Raw genomic sequence first — 10330 nt, 5'->3', positions numbered from 1 at the left:
AATCCAGTGATACGTGCCAAGTCCTTCCGAATTTTGTGATTGGTTGTTCTAAATTCATTTGTAGCCCAATTTCCCCCCCACTGCTCAAACTCTTTTTGTTTGTTAAAGCAGGCCCATCCACAATAGAACTAATTCTACTAAGAGCATATTTGACTAAAATGAATTTGCTAAATATCTATAACTTTTTTTTTCTGGTACTAGGGATTGAACCCCAGGGAGCTTAACCACTGAGCTACATCCCCAGCACCCGCACCCCCCCACACACACTTTTTTAAATTTAGAGACAGGGTCTCACTGAGTTGCTTAGGATCTTGCTAAGTTTCTAAGGTTGGCTTTGGACTTGTGATCCTCCTACCTCAGCCTCCTGAGCCCCTGGGATTACAAGCCTGTGCCACCATGCCCAGATGCTAAATAACTTAATTGCCAATTTAACAGGACCCCATTTCCTAGAGCAAATGCAGAGTGTGGGACAAGACAAAAGAGAAGGCCAGCATCCTGGTCCACTCAGTCTTCTCTAAGTAAATACTATAGGCTAAAAACTACAGAAATATATTTTCTCACAATTCTGGAGGCTGAAAGTCTAAGATCACGGTGCTGACCTGATCTGGTGAAGACTTGCTTCCAGGTTCATAGAGATCTCTTTTTGCTGTGTCTTCACCTTATAGAAGGGTGACAGGTCTCCGGGATTTCTTTTAGGAGGCTGCTCATCCACTGATGTAGGCTCTACTTTTCATGACCTAATCACCTCTCAAAAAGGTTCCACCTCCTAATACCAGCACATTGGGAGTCAGGTTTCAATATAGGAATTTTGAGGGTATTAATAGTCAGTCTATATGAGGAAGAAAAAGGAATTTCTTTTTTCAGACAGGGAGAAAATTGTCAAACATGACTTTGAAAAGCTTGAATAATTAGTCATTTCATGAATTTGTCACTTGGAAAACTGGTTTTCAAGTGACTTGGACTTTGGCCAAGTAAAATTCAGCCAACTGAACTTAAGCTGGTTGTAAGTACTTGCTCAGTTCAAGAATGTGACATCTGGCTGACCATGCAGTGGTGCGTGCTAGGGCAGAATTCATTCTGCGTCAAATATAGGACAATCAGAGGTCAGAGCTTCAGGAAACACAGAGGTAGCTGAAGAAATGGCAACGTACATGATGGGATTCAGCTTCCATCACAAGGACTGGTGCAAAAATGGTTGTGACTCTAATTGGACAGGCATAGATGAAGTAATACCGGTGCAGCGAGAAGTGGAGCAGTGGTAACATGGTTCAGGGAATACTATTAATAGGTTATGTTTTACTGTCTTAGTCTATATTGCATTGCTATAATAAAATACCTGGACTAGGTGCTTTATAAAGAAAACAGGATTCTTTATCTCATGTTTCTAGTGGCTGGTAAGTCCAAACAGCATGGCACCAATGTCTAAAGAAGGTCCCCTGACTGTGCCACAATATGGCAGAGAAGTTGAAAGGGGTCACATATGCAGACAAGGTCAAGCACATAGGTTGGTTTCACTTTACAAAAACCCCCTCTTAAAAAATTAACACAGTCCTAAAAGAACTACATTAATCCTTTTGAAGGGTAGCATCTCCATTACCTAATCACCTTCCACCGGACCTCATTTCTGAAAGATCCACTACCTCTCGATGCTATTGCAGTATATGAATCTTTGGGGACACATTCAGATCATAAAATCATAGTGTCTACTATTGGTCAGCAAATGTCATAGGAGTAGTAACTGTTCCAGATTCTGTTGTACTAGTAAATGTCCTAGGCCCATGTCATGGAAACCTTTTCAGAGTGGTAGGGTTCAACATGAGTGTTTTGGTTGTAGCAAATCCTGTTATGAAATCATCTGCTTTCAGTTCTTAGGTTAGTGGTAACCAGTGAAACTAAAATGTCAGTTGATTTAGTAGTGACAGAGTAGTTGCGCTTGTTTCTCTTCCTATACCATGGTAAGTGGATGTGGTGGTTGTATTCCTAAGGTGGAGTTGGTTAGGAAATATCCACATGGCTGGTTTGTGTGTTTGTTGCTGTAGGAAATTCAGAAAATGTGACACCTTTTCCAAAGGTGGTCATGCCAGATGTAATGGGGACCAGCGGCAGAGTCTACGCTTGGGCACAGACACCTGATGGTTCAATCCCACCCATTCACAATTTGCTGCAGGAAATGCAGTGTCTTTGGCCACTGGGGTGAGGGAATGACGGGAGGAGGTCACATAGATGGGGCAGACACTTGTGAATAATGCATTCCTCCTCTGTCCCCCTTGAATTTTATTGATTCATAGACTTAAACGCTCACCAGAAACTCTCTTTCACTATTTTTATCTGCAGGCCTGAATTGCTCTCCTTCTACAAAGTGCTAGCTGTGAGGAAAGCACACTCACCTTGCTACTTGAGTTACATCCAAAGACGGCACAATGATGGAACTTCATAAAAGTTTATTGCAATAAGAGCAATTTTTCTTCCCAAGTATAATAGGCCTGTCAGGTTTCTCAATATGGAAAATTACTGCTGTTCAAGAAGGTTTTTAAAGCTGATATATATCAAATGAATAAGGAGGGATGACTCTCTTTTTGGCTCTCAGTGAGAGACTCTACAGACACGGGGCTAGTTCTGGCACCGCAGCTTGAGGTGAAGCCCTCCCAGGTTAAGCAGAGGCCAGGTAGCCAGGGGTTTTGCAAGAGGTTCATGTTAAGGGGAGTCCTTCCAGGAAGAGGCAGCTCATGCGCTGTGCAGGAGCTGCAGGAGAAGGCATGTGCATCTGGGGATTTGAGGAAGGCTGGTGCAGTAGGGTACATGGAGGGGAAAAGAAATACAGATGAGGCTAGACAGGCATGTGGGTTTCAGACTATGCCAGGCCTTGTCAGCTATCTAGAAGGAAAATGGAAAAGTGATATAGACTTTTCAGTTTGTGAAGAGAGCACTTTGAATGTACTCTTTTTAATTTTTTTGTTGTTGTTGTTGTAGTTGGACACAATCCCTTTATTTATTTTTATGTGGTGCTGAGGATCGAACCCAGTGCCTCACACGTGCAAGTCTTGCACTCTACCACGGAGCTACAACCCCAGTCCCTGAATGTATTCTTTTTATTAAAGAAAAATTCCCCAGGAGGCATGACTAGGGAAGGTACATGGGTAACTAGAGACCCAGAAAGCCAGTCAGGACCTGTGACAATACTACAGGTGACAAGAGAACTAAAACCCCGCCAGTGGAGTTGGAAAATGTGAAATTAATTTTAAAAACAGGGCATGGGTAGAAGGGTCCAGAACCATGGACTAGTGGCAGGGTAAAGCAGAGGAGAAGATGGGGCTGAGCCTCAGTGCTCTGGCTTGTAACCTAGTGGAGGTGACAATTTTCACTTTGGAGAGAAAGGCAGATAGGGAGAAAATCTAGGTGAGAATATAATTCCAAAATCATTGCCTCCTGCCCAGGATATCCCTCCAGAGTCTACACATCCGGGCCTCTCTTGCATTCTGCAATGTACACTAGCTGGAGCTGGGCTTCTTGAACCTGATTTAGCCCAAAACACAAAGTCATGTGCTTTTCTCCAGAAACATTTACCAGGGGGGAGACAGATGGTTTGATGTCACCTGAAGAGTGGGTTTCCTGGGAAAGCTATAGAAGAAATGGGAGAATCCAGCTTCCCTTAAAGAAGGGCACTGGTCTAGAGCAGATCATCAAGGAAGCCATGCTATCTGAAACAGGATGGGCTACTGGGGAAAACCGGGGGGACAAGTGGCCTTATGGAGGGCCAAGAAAGAGATAATGGGAAACTGGAACAGGGGTATGCAGAAAACTGGGTGTTGGTGGTGAGAGAAAAAAATATGAAATTGACATTTTCAGCCAGTTGGCTGTTCCTAGAGATGAAGGTCTAGGGTGGAGCTGTGTGTAACTAGAAACTGGATGGCCACTAACTACACGAAGTGATGCTCAGTGGGATTGCAGTCGAACAGAGAACTATGGATGTAGGACAGAGAAGGCTGGGTGCCAAGGAATTTTCAGGAAGCCAGTTTAATTAAGCTGCAGCAGTCCAGAGGAGCTAATGCCTAAAAAAAAAATCTCTGGACCTTGAGTCTGGAAATTCTTTTAGATTTACACTCAGTAGGGTGGTTATAGGACAGGGGGTGGCTACATAACAGTTACTATTTGTCCCATATTTTAGGTCAGACAGAGATTTCACAAGTTTTTACCTTGGAAAACAGAGATAGTAATGTTTGTACAGTGAGCTATCTTGAGACAGGGTCCATCACACCTTTGGTCTGCAAACCTGGTATTTACAAGAAAGAGAAGCTTCAGACCACATTGAGTTCTCTGCAGAAATCCTGTTGACACTCTTTTGTAAAAATCGTTTTGACAAGAAGAATGGTGGGGGTCAGGGGGAGCTAGAGAAGCTTAATTATGGAGAAGCTTTGGGGGGGGCTGTTTCACTAGGAGCATAACAGACGACGTTGAGAGGCTGAGAAAGACTGAACAGTACCCAAGAATAAAGAAGGGGGGGGGGGTGGAAGAGCCAATGGCAGGAACCTCAAATGATGTGGGTTTTAATAAGTTGAGGAATGATTTGCCAACAAGGATGAGTAACTAGAATCTTCACCTTCTCAACTCCCCATTTTGCCAGCTTGGACCTGACCAAAACATGCTGTCAATGCTACAGAGCCCTGAGAAATAGTCATGAAAGAAGGCAAAGGGAAGCACTGTTGGGTGGGAAAAGACAGCTTCCATCAGAGCAAACAGATGGTGGAAATCACTGTCTAAAGACATGAAGGCAGAGGAGGCTGTTGGCTTGGTAAGGGAGGTTTCTGAGGGCACCATGGGAAATATGAGGGAGGAGGAGTGGAACTGAGTGTCAACTAGGAGAGAGGAAGTGGAGGGTGAGATGGGGACATGAGTCAGGTCAAGGATGGTGATAAGAAAGCCTTCTCTTGAGTCATAGGTCAAGCTGAACTTGCAGACCTCAAGGTCAAACACTGGACAAAGCAGCATTAGCGACCTACAAGCCAAGGCCCATGTCTCAGGGTTCCAAATGGAGAGATGCTGACAGAATGAGTAAAGATCTGATTCAGTTCACGCTCAACATTTCCTAACCACGTATCAGGAGCTTGGCACCATACTAAGCACTGGGGATTAACTATAAGTACAGTGAGCTGGTAGTTCCAACACGCTCAAGAAAAATATTGCTGACCTCCTCAGATTTTGGCTTTATTGCCAATCTTTAGAGATTATTCAATCTGCTGAGGAGTGGAAACTGAAAAACAGATTAGAAACAAGTCATAAAAACAAACAAGCACTCAGACTTTCTCAGCCAGCTGTTTTCCGATTCTGTTTACCCTGTGAGGAGTCTAACTCTCAAACCAGCTGCAGAAGTGTACGAAACTTCCTCAGATAAGACGCTGAGTGAACTGTTCTTCTCACATCACCTTATGGCAACTCTCAGAGAACGACTTTCTCCATCCCAATTCTAGGATCTTTCCTAAGTGAGGTCATAAGATCCTCTCTGCAACTCCTACAGAGAAAATGTTCTAGAAAAAGCAGTAATGCTTTCAGATATATTGTACGTGACACCATTTGTAATAAGCTGGTAACAAACCAGGTGTAGCTTAGTAAGTCTCTGTGATAAGTCTTCTGAAGTGACAGGTTTTCTCCTTCCTTCATACCTGCCACATGAAGAAGGGTGTTTCTTCAATTTCCTGCTCTGTCCTTAGTCTTTCTTCTGAATGCCACACCCAGTTTCAACTCAAAGAGAAGATCCTGTGTGGGGGTACAAATGCTCCTTGTGTCTGTGACTCCCAGTGTCTCGTGGTAACCTACACTTGGTCTTTAGCAATGTGATTTAAAAACAAAATGGTACCAGGGGTTGAACCCAGGAGTGCTTAACCACAGAGCCACATCCCCAGCCTTTTTAATTTTTTTTTTATTTAGAGACAGAGTCTCACTAGGTTGCTTACAGTCTCACTAAGTTGAGGCTGGCTTGGAACATGCAGTTCTTCTGCCTCAGCCCTCACAGCTGCCGGGATTACAGGCGTGTGCCACAGTGCTTGGCCAATTTGATAAAAATTTTACTTGGATTTTTACCTGCAGGTGTGGAGAACTTCTCTTTCTTCCATGATTTCCTATAGGTAAAACAGTACATGGCTCCATCTTCCCTTGGAAGTACTCATCTTTCTTTGAAGTTTTGGCTGGTAGTTTGATACCAGCTTTCTGATGGATTACACAATAGGGTGAAAGTCATGTTCTTTTCAGCTTTATACATGTTAGTACTCTGATGTTTTAAGTAATTACATGATTACCCTAAATTGCAATTTCCTCCTTTATCACACAGGGATATTAATACTACCAACCCTTACCAGCAATAGCAGCACAAACTGATCATCAAAAAAAAAAAAAAAAGTTTATTTGAACTGATCAGAGTTACAACACAGGAGACACAAATTCAGGCAAGCTGAAGTGTGCTCTGAGATTTCATGATTTCAAACTGAACTTAAAATAAAAAACCTCAAGTGGGGACAGAAATGACATCAGTTGTGTGTCAAGAATTGAAGTTGATGCAAGCAAGGTCACAAGTTGTCTTGTAGGGAAAGGACTGGGTAGGAGCTTCCTCGGGATTAAAAGTTTACTTGGGGGTAGATGTGACCAAAGCCTCGTCTCTCATATTCTCTCCAACTAGTGGTTTAGGGACTTAATCTGCCTTTATCTGTTTGAGTTTAATTTTTGCACAGTGCATACCTCATTGAGCTCTTACGAGGATTTTCTGAGATGCAGAGCAACTAGCCCACAGTTACTACTTACCTGGTGTCCTCTGTTACCAGATTGCCACTAGTGTTAAGTAGGGACTCATAAAATCTCTGTTGAATAAATCATATTTTTTCCACACACTCTAATAATGAGGTGGCGATTTTTTAAGTGTAGTTTTTGAAAAAAAAGATGTTTCAATGGAATTCTTCATTCTTTTCAGGGTAAACTAGTTATTTCAAGGCCAAGATTCTAGCCAATGCCTCTGATCAAAATAGGTGCATGATACAAACGAGCCCATGGGATTTCTTTTGCCTTTCACTCATTCAGTTGGTGCATTTATTAAGCAGTGGGTATTACACTCTTCTAAATGCTGAATTAGATAGTGCTTCAGTCTGGCCTTTATGTCACTGTTTAGCTTAGTGCTCATGACGTGGTAGGACAGTTCAGAGCAGTTGGAAATATGTGCAGAGGAAGATGGCAGCAGAGTACAAGGAAGAGGTGGCATGCTGGAGTCAGACGAATGACTAAGTTCCCGCTTTGTTTTAAAGAAAGGATGCACTACTGAAGAGCTTCTCGTGGAAGCAGGGGTGCCGTGGTCTTTACGTACCCTACTCCTCTGCCATCTGCCCCAAGATTCAGTCCCTGTGTTGAGCAGCCTCAACCACACCGGTCATCACTGTGTGTCCTTACAGCTGCCCTGGGCACAGGTGCCCACCAAAGTGCTCCGGATGGCATTTTTGCAAAATGCATAAAGCTATTTGTAACAGAAAAATAAATGTGCTAGATACGTGATACGTATTTCCTAAAAAAGGTAACAAGTTTCTTCGGTAACATTTTTTTCTGAATGATGAAAATATAATAGAAGGCTTATAAAATATGCAGACATCAAATCAATCACCAAAAAAAAAAAATCACCTGAAATCTCACTAAATTGAAAGAATCCCATTCTTTGTACCTTGTGATTGGACGATATGTTTTATTAACTTTTTTTGCAACATTTTCAAGGGTATATTACATTTCATTATATAATCCTGCTTTTGGACATTTTAAAAACGTAATCTATAAGTAAAAGTATAAAGAAATTCTGTGTTCCCTAAAGTTATTTTTCTATATTTCAGGTATTCATTTCGCATAGATTCCAACAATTAAACTTTTTCTTATAAAGGATATAAAATTTTAAAACTCTCAGGACATACTGCAGAGGGTTTTGATTTTTTTTTCCTTCCATCACACTTGGATTGACTTAGTATCATGAGCTGAATGTAATTCTCTATTTTACTTCATGCTCACCAGAATTGAGCACATTTTAGCTCAAAAATCTTTCCTAATACCATTAAGGAAAAAAAAAGGTGTTTGTTATTATTGTTGAAGCTATTTGATTAGCAAGTAATAGTTCTGATTTTTATTATTTGTTCATATCCTTTGTACCTATAATTGAATCTCAGTAAATTTTTTAGCAAATAATTATCTTAAGCTTTGATAAGTTTGTCTTCCAAGGAAAAAGCATAACTTTACCTCCTTCAAAAGTTGAGGGTTTTTTCTTCAAATCCAAGGAAATCAGAACTGCAGAACAACTCCTGTTTTTTGGAATTTCTTGTGTATCTGGAAGAAAATGGGAATGGAAAAGAGGAGTGTTTCTACAAATTTAAGAGTTTGTGTACTAAGTTCTCCAGAGGAACAAAGCTATAGGAGGAAAAATAGTATATAAATTGTATTGTATTTATATTATTATATATTATAATCATATATTATAATTATATTGTATTATGTATTATATATTATTATTATACATTATATTATATAAATCATATATAGTATGTAACTATATATATATTTGTAAGAGGGGATATATAATTATAAGAAGGGATTTATTAAATTGGCTTACGTAATTGGAGGCTAGATGGTCCCACAATGGCCCTTTGCAGGCTGGAGAGCAGGAAGAACCAGTAGCTGCTCAGCTCAAGAAGCTGGAGCCTCAGAACAAGAAGTACCAACAATGCAGGTCCCGCCTGAGGCTGAAGGCCTGGAGGCCCCGAGCTGGTCACTGGTGCAAGTTCCTGTTCTAAAGTTGAGAAATCTGGAGACTGATGGCCACAGGCATGGCAGCAGCAAAAAAGGCACCTTCTCAAAAAGGGTCTGGTGTGCACACATGTGAGCTTCCCCCATCCCCACCTTGTCATGCAGACCCCAGCCTATTGGACGGTGCCATCCACGTTCAGGGCATATTTTCCCCACTCAGTCTGCTGGTCCACATGCTAATCATCACTAAAAACACCCCAGCAGAGCAACCAGACGGTGCTTCACCAATTTTTGAGGCATCTTTCAATCCTGTCAAGTTGACAACCAAGATGAACTCTCCCAGGGCTGTCAGTACTGGAAACTCAGAGCTGAGCCCCTGAGCTGCTAATTATTACTGGAAGAGGTAATTTATTCAAAAATCTATTCCCTCAAGATGAAAATGAGTGTTAGTAGGGACCTTCTTGTGTCCTTTTATGATGACTTAATCCTAACACAACATTGAGTTGCTGAAAATATATCCCAAAACTTATTAATTGTTGTCATGTTTTCTATGCAGGGTGAAACAGGAGCCTCTTGGAAAGAGCCTCTTGTCTGCACTGAGACATTTCAAAAGATCTGAAGTTCAACCAATCTTGACAATGGCCCAGCATGCAAGTATTATTACCATGATATGAAAGTATTTTCGGCAATACTTTCTGGAAATAGACCTTTTTAAAATTTTTTTTGTAGTTTTAGATGGACACCATGCCTTTATTTTATTTTATTTATTTTTATGTAGTGCTAAGGATCCAACCCAGTGCCTCACACATGCGAGGCAAGTGCTCTGCCACTGAGCTACAGCCCCTGCTTGGGAAGTAGGGTTTTAATGTTAGTTTTGAATTCATGGTTCCTGGTGAAAAACTTCAAGTCCTGATAAAGTTTCTATGAGTCAGTTAATAAAAATCCTGAGTAAACTGTATCAGGTCTTTAGCTTTGCTGCAAATGTCTCCACCTTTTAACCTCGAGAGGGAGAAGAATTGCTGATCAAAGCAGGATCTGGTATCATTTCCTTCTGATGGCATTCTGTCTTCCCAGTCAAATGCCCAAGTTGTCTTAAGTTACTCAATAAGAAGTAGTTTGAATGCATAGACCAAGATTATGTGGGATAGAAGACATGGCAAATCCAAAGGGAAAATAAAAAAGGAATATTTAAAGAAAATCAAAGATCGTTGTCAGAAACATTAACTCAGATGTGAAAACCAGAAAAACATGCCAAGGTACCTAAAGAAAAGAGAAATGCAGAAGCATCCAGAACTGAAGCTAAATATAAAGAGCAGAGTCTAGGTGTGGTCCTGAAACAAAGTCAAGAGGGAGGGTTTAAGCCAGTTGCTCAGTCTTAGATGTCTGTGTTCCTTTGATCTGGGAAGCTGTATACTTTGTGTTAAAGCAGCTGCATTCAGAAGTGCGTCTAGCAACTAGTTAATACTATGCTGGGTATTAGCTATGATACACCCACAAAAATGTTGTAGCACCCAGGTGTGGTGGTGCAGGATGGTAATCCCAACTGTCAGGAGGCTGTGGCAGGAGCATCACTTGA

The sequence above is a fragment of the Spermophilus citellus genome (genome assembly GCF_964194105.1).
Source record: "Spermophilus citellus genome assembly, chromosome: 12".
NCBI classification, from domain to species: domain Eukaryota; kingdom Metazoa; phylum Chordata; class Mammalia; order Rodentia; family Sciuridae; genus Spermophilus; species Spermophilus citellus.
This window is presented reverse-complemented; position numbering follows the sequence as displayed.